This window comes from Botryllus schlosseri, chromosome 12 (genome assembly GCF_051294905.1).
Source record: "Botryllus schlosseri isolate E-star chromosome 12, Bs_hap1, whole genome shotgun sequence".
Lineage (NCBI taxonomy): Eukaryota > Metazoa > Chordata > Ascidiacea > Stolidobranchia > Styelidae > Botryllus > Botryllus schlosseri.
In genome coordinates this window covers 5847498-5854542 of record NC_137247.1, presented here as the reverse complement: position 1 = coordinate 5854542, position 7045 = coordinate 5847498, and the positions used below count along the sequence as shown (strand labels likewise).

Below are 7045 nucleotides of genomic sequence, written 5' to 3'. Positions count from 1 at the left end.
TGACATTTTGTGACCAACGAATGCAAATCGATCATGATATTACAATATACGCTTTCGTCAACATAACGACTCGGCGTAGAAACACTTTCACGTTTTTTGAATAACTGGTTCTCGAGACTAAACTCGGATGTATACCACAATTGTGCTGGACTTACACATGGTATTCGCATACTGTACACATACAAACTTTTGTGTAGACAACTCTGATGTTTCTGTTAATACTAGTTCTGTGTTGAACTATTTGATTATTAAGATACATGAACATCCATTCAGACAATAAAGTTCTTGAGGTATCGAAACAGTTGAAAGCACCGCCAATCGTTGTACAGGTTCGTAGTATGGGAATATCGAGTATTTTCGTGTACCATGAATATATTTCATATACCTTTGGTAAGAAAGGAGTTGCGTGGGTAATCATACACAACCTACAAAAGTTAAACTTGTAGCGTTTGATTGCCTACTTTTTATCAATGTATTTGTGATGTTAAAAGACGACTGAGTTTACATTTACATATAGTAAGCGGAGAAACTCAAGTAATAAATTTTACTCGTTTGAAAACCGACAACGGGAAAAATACCGAGTAACAGTATCAATATGAGCGCTATATTATTTTTCGAGATATGCAACCAATCTTCTAAGCATAACTTGTCAAAAATTTATCATGTCACAGAAAAGACGGTTGTTACGAATTCGAAAGAAATGTACTTCGATTATCACGATGATGGAAATTAAGCTCGGAGGTGGATGTGTATCGTTTGGTATGTTCACGAATCACTAAATGTCGGTTAGTTAAATGATACATTTACAAGTTGACCGAAATCTTGATTTAAAAATGACAGCTTGATGATGTAAAGCTCAACCACTCAAATGTGTTCATTGCAAAGTATTTGACACAAACAAAATATCGAATGGAGACCCACCACTTGGTTTCATTACCGAGTGAGTGAAAATTGTTTTCTGTTGGCTAGGTATGATTTGTATTAAGAAAGAAAAGAAAAAACGAACTTCACCGATTAAGCGACGCTGTTTAATATCCGATGAGTGAGTGAAATTTCTTAGGGTTTGATTTAGCGAGTTAATTACCGGCGATTCAATCACATACGAGTAACGTCTTTTAGTGGCAGAGTATTGTGACGATATTTACTTTGATGAATGACAATTTCCGATTTCTTTGGTCGTGAGCGTTCTACAAATATTTCCGGCATACATTTAGCAAGCAACCGACAATATTCTTTTGTTATGGTAATGACTTTCGCAAGTTTGGTTTTACGATTACAATTACTTTAGAAGATTCAAATGATAATTCATGATCACTACTTTGAGCAAGAATACAAACACATTTTGTAAATTTCCGTGTAGCGCCTATTGCGATTTTGTTAATGCTATGAGTTTTTCGTATACTCAAGTCTAGTTGAATAGGATGCGTCCAGTAAAGATATTCCAAATTGCTTCTGTGTTGATCAAAGTCTTGAAGTGTAAATCCGTAGACTTCACAATGTCTTAGAGAGTGCGACTGGAATTATGTATTGATCGCGCGCTTCAAAGGGTACTCGATACCCAAAGTGATATTTTCACACTCTGTAAGTTGTGTGTGTATGTTTCAATGCGCTGTCACAAATCCCGGCAATAAATCGTATCAATTGCTGGATTCAATAGTAACGACGTCTCATTGTGATATACTGACTCTACACTTAGTCGTTTCAATTACCCGTTGTGAATCGGGATAATAAATCATTTTGTATCGGATGTTCAATGTATGAATAATGGAATTATTGCATCTTTAGCGTTATTTATCGCCAACGATAGATTTTAATAATTGTACTGGTTGTTGAATGTAATAATACCGATATTGCTGTTTCATCTTTAGTCTTGGTTACTGGAAACAATTACATTTGTAAAATATTTCCTGATATCGCGATACGCAGAGTGATTTTTATCGAGGTGGAGTAATTCTCCAATCAAGAACATTTCAGACACGTATAGTTTTACAACTTAATATGTTAAGAACAATGACACTGAAAAGTTTGTTGCTGTCATAACATTTACCACAACGCCGTTTCTAATTAACGCAAATAATTTAATATTCAAGTCATGATCAACTATAACATATGTCAAATCGATGTGTCAATCCTTATGTTTACAGCATGATAACTTTGAATATAACAACAGCGTTCGATTGTAAGAAATGAATTCTCAACTACGTTGGTCAGACATTCAAATCTCGTATACTCAAATGTGTTAATCTCAAGTCACCTGCACCGAGTAGAAATTACTTTTATCTTACAAAATATATCGAGTAGTAATTACTTTGTCTTGCGAAATAGTAACGACTTTTACAGTTGAAAAATAAAGACCCGTCGTAGGGATATGAATACAGCCGAGCTTGTTACGGACTTTAGGTTTTAGTGATTTTATGGACTCGTGTATGCTTGGGTGTTTTCATACTGATACTGTTTGAGTTGATTGGGTGAGTTACAAACGGATTTACTTGGCAAGGTTTTTCCTTGTTGCCTCTTTGGAGTATGGTAAGATGGTAAGATGTCGATGCGCAATACTATTTCCGTTAACTCAATTGCAACAAAAAAAAATCAGACAGCTTGTTCAAGGTTTCGACAAATAGATTGGAATATTCCGATTTAACTCATCGCGTCGCAACTCGATCGCGGTATGCACAAGTGGCTGTCAAGTAAGAAATATTTACAACAGGTGCTATTTCATTGATTGACTTGATTGTGTGTAGTAACACATTAAAATATCGCGATAGCATAGTGAAATTATTTACTGAAACTCTATTTGACAAACGGAAAACTCAGTCGTGAATAGAGTTGTAAGGTTTCATTACTTGTTTCAAATCAATATGCGTATAATCTCTAAATATGACTGGGTTGAAAGTTGGTAGTCATGTTTGTCAATCTATTTTAATTCAAATTATGTCAAAGTCGAGATATTTCATTTTGGATTATCTGAATTTACCTTTAGTACATCCCGCGAATGGATTCCGACGCCGCCCTATAACATTTTTGATATTAAGGGCTCAAGGATTTTCAATCAATAATAGGCCTACCTGCTTTTTTGGTAATGCTAGAGTTGGCAAATGATAAGTTGCGTGGTTTTGTTAAGCGTTTGATTTCTCAGTAATAAATACAATTATTGTATGTGCATACTTGTGATTCTTGATTCTTGTTTAGTTAGTTGGTATTGATTCTATAGGTGTGAAACAGCAGCGTGGAATGTGTGAATAATTCGATGCGACTGAAGTTGGAGTCAGCAATATTCAAGTTACGTTCGAATCAACTGATCGCGTTAAAAAGATTACTCAAAATAATTAGAATTGTACCGAATTAACACATTCAGATACGAATCAACTTGAGCTGTGTAGTAAGTTTCATTTCAAGTTGACAAATTGACACACTGATTGAATATTTTCATGATTTGTATCACGCAAAGTCAACGACTGTTCCGAAGTGTCAAAACCTATAGCGATCGCGTGCAAGTGTCAAATTGTTGGTTTTCGAATCACGGTCTGCGCTAGTACTGTTATTCATTACTTATTACTTGATAGTAACAACCACCGACATATTACACTGTAGCGATTGGGATGTATGTAATGACAAGACGCGAGAAATAGCTATGTCTTTGGTGTTATCTTGTGAGCGATCGTGGGATTTGTAACCTATTTCACACGTTTTTTTAAGTGTTGGTTTGTGAACGCGGCTATTGTTGATATTCGAATCACCGTCTACGCCGGTTCTGTGGCAAACTAATTATCAAAATATTACTTGTGCGTGATTCCTACCTTTGTAACATCAAACCACGAGAGATGGCTATTCTGATGTGTTATCTTGCGAGCGCTTGTAGAGAATATTTCACACCTTTAGTGTTTGGGAACGCGGCTATTGTTGTTATTCGAATCACCGTCTACGCCGGCTCCATGGTAAACTAATTACCAAGCGACTGATTCCTAGATTTAGCAAACTATTTCACACCCTTTTTGGTGAAAGTACGACATGCCGCTAGCATTCTATCAACGAAAGTACGAATCATCGCCGCGCCCATAAGAATAACGATATATCGAAGTCGCATTCACCGCAAACGTTGGGATTAACTCGAATCGGGCATATATAATAATTTGGGATATACACGTTAACTAAGGACCAACCACGTGACTATTTACTTGATACATATTCAACACCGTGCGACAGATGCCTATACCCGAAAGGGCGATTCACGACCGCACCCATAAGAACACATGGCGAATCACCAGAGAACACGTAAGAATACATGACAGGCGAATCACCGCCACCGCCTATAGTAAAAAAGGCGATTCACGACCACGAGTTTTCACGATATACACATTAACAAAGATTCATTCACATGACTATTTACTTGATACATATTCAACACCGGTCGAGAGATGCATATACCGAAAAGGGTCACCGGTTCAAGACGAGTTTCGAGGCACCGGTCGAGTGATCCCTATACCGAAAAGGGTTACCGGTCGAGAGATGCCTATACCAACCCAGGCACCGGTCGGGTGGAAGGGGGGTCTGAAAGGGTCACCGGTTCAGGACGAGTTTCGTGGCACCGGTCGGGTGCACCCATAAGAACCCCATTGCGTCATGCGACCGATCTATACTACTACTAATGTATTCAAGTGAAAAGCAAGAGCATGTGGCTAAATTTTGGCAACTGTTCGCTGGTCCGGGCCGCGAGCGATTTGAAGGTTTTGATCCGGTCCGCGGCGCAATTTGAGTTGGACACCCACTCCTGTTGTACACTGTGCAGACCATGACAAAAGTGCCGTAAGATCATAGACGCCCTTATTGCTATGCCGGACAGTGTCTACTGTGACCGTATCGAAGATACTATGTTGATTGGTATCTTCGGGCAGCTCCACCCGTTGAAGTACGATACCTATCGCATGCCCGATAATCGTGTATCATCCATTGCAAGGCATTGATGGCACTATTTCTCGCGTTCGTGAATGCAAATGTAGAGTTAAGTGTTCCCGAAAGCAAAACGAAATCTTATGCGTATTGCGTACAGCCTTTAGAATTTTGGTGCATATCTATTAGTGATGGTGCCAACCATAGTGAGGTTCATGGACCCATGAATCATGGTTGGTGAGGCACCGTCCCCTATAGAGTAAGATATACAATATCACAGCTATATATCAGTGAGAGAAGGTATTTCTCTGCACTACGTGTTTGCCGTCGCAGTCTCACAATTCTTGGTACACCGTCGGTTCGCGAAGCCGATAGCGCTTTGTTTCGCTATAGCCTATACGCTGCAATTGTCAGCTTGTTACGCCACGACAGGTGAAATCGTGCCTCACCTTGTTTTGTTTCACTGTTGTTGTTTTTTTTTTTTTTTTGGTATTCATGGTGTTTGTCGACTGCCATTATCCTTTACACCAGGCCAAATTTCTTCATTTTTATTCCGTAGCTGCCGACTTGTAGCACGGCCTACTTTCAGGCTTTTATAAGACACCACTTACACCAGTGCCAGCGACTTGGATTTTGAATTGTGATTTCTAATCGATCTCAATTTCAGTTTTGCTCCTGAAGGGTCCGGCTTTTCGTACACTACGATCTGCAAACGTACACTTGCATGTGATATCCGTCTGCAAAAATGTCATTGCTAATAGGGGAAACGCGGTCCCTATAATGCAGTGCCGGTGCGGGAAATAGTCCGATAGTTCTATAATTCAAACGTTTCGCTATGCCACTTCGTTTATAATTGCATGCTGGTTTATGATTTCCTCAGACGTAAACAACTCTAGATAAAATATTTTCCAAGATGAACGTGAAATGCTTAGTTCTTCACAAATTACATATTATCATTTCCACGAATTTGTGCAAAGTGAGATGTTCCGAGCTGATAGCATTTTCTTCGGGAGGGTGGAATTCTGTCCGGTTGTGCTTTCACATGTTCGTCCTCGGTAGGAAGATGATCTATGCTGCTGGTCCTGCATCTCAGTTTGTGAAAAATATGTCTACTGGTATTGAGCAGTGCTACGTTACCGCCAATTGCTTGTTTGTGGCTACGTCATGGTTATTATTTCCGGAATAACAGGTATACTATGTGAACGTTGTCATGTACCCGAAAGGATGCATCATTTCATTATTGTATGTGCGGAATGTCAATTTAATCGCAGATTTCTACGCGACGAGTGTACTATAGGCTCAGACTCCATATTACACCGTTTGATGTGTTAACCCCGTCATATCGCCCGCTGTAGCTGAATCTGTTCTCTCCAGTAAGATTCATCTGAGTCCCTTTTTCGTGAATTTTCCTGATTTTATTTGCGTTGTAGTCCGTGGCACACAAGACCTTAACAGTAGGGTTACCAAAATTTGAAAATCTGAAAAGAGGACACTTTTTCAAAATTTCAAAACCGGAGGAAAATATGGTAAATTTTTCCCACATCGTGGTCGGTTGACTAAAAACAAAACAAAAAAAGGTCAACTTACCGTCCCAGCTCCCAAAATACCCAACGGAGCGTACTTCGGTGCTGATTTACGGCATGTCAGTCGAATTTGGCCACGAATTTGACCAAAATTTTCTAAACGGAGGACAAAATCTCAAATAAGAGGACAAAAGGGCGTCCTCCGAGGACGCTTTCAAAAAAAGTCAAAAAAAGAGGACAAACCCTCTTAAAAGAGGACGTATGGTAACCCTACTTAACAAGTGATAAGTGCCACTGAAAACTTATTAATAATAAACGCTGTCGGCCGCTTGTGGTCAGTATAATAGTTTGTTTGTTTTGGGGTATTCATGGTGTTTGTCGACTACTATGGTCACTTATACCAGGTCGATATTCTTCTTATTTTCCGTAACTGCCGACTTATAGCACGGCCCACCTCTAGGCTTTTTGTAAAAAACCGCTGACGCGGATGAGGTGGCGAGGAGGCAGTATAATAGTAGTCTACCAGCTATTGAAATCGACACTGGACACTTGACAGTGAAGACTTGTTAGGTAGGCCTGTTTATCTACCTCTACCGACGAGTAAATAAGCAAGTACGGTCGCAAAATTTAAGGAA

The 7045-nt window shown here is 39.2% G+C and overlaps 3 protein-coding genes across 4 annotated transcripts in view; 2 read left to right on the top strand and 1 right to left on the bottom strand.

Annotated features, from left to right (window-relative positions):
- LOC145452592 (uncharacterized) overlaps window positions 1-7045 on the bottom strand; it is a 230416-nt gene that overhangs the window by 83371 nt on the left and 140000 nt on the right. The window lies entirely within an intron of this gene.
- Window positions 1-7045, top strand: part of LOC145452596 (uncharacterized) — a 144361-nt gene that overhangs the window by 6464 nt on the left and 130852 nt on the right. The gene's annotated exons all lie outside the window — the stretch shown is intronic.
- The window catches only part of LOC145452594 (reticulophagy regulator 3-like), a 141082-nt gene that overhangs the window by 6464 nt on the left and 127573 nt on the right, over window positions 1-7045 (top strand). The window lies entirely within an intron of this gene.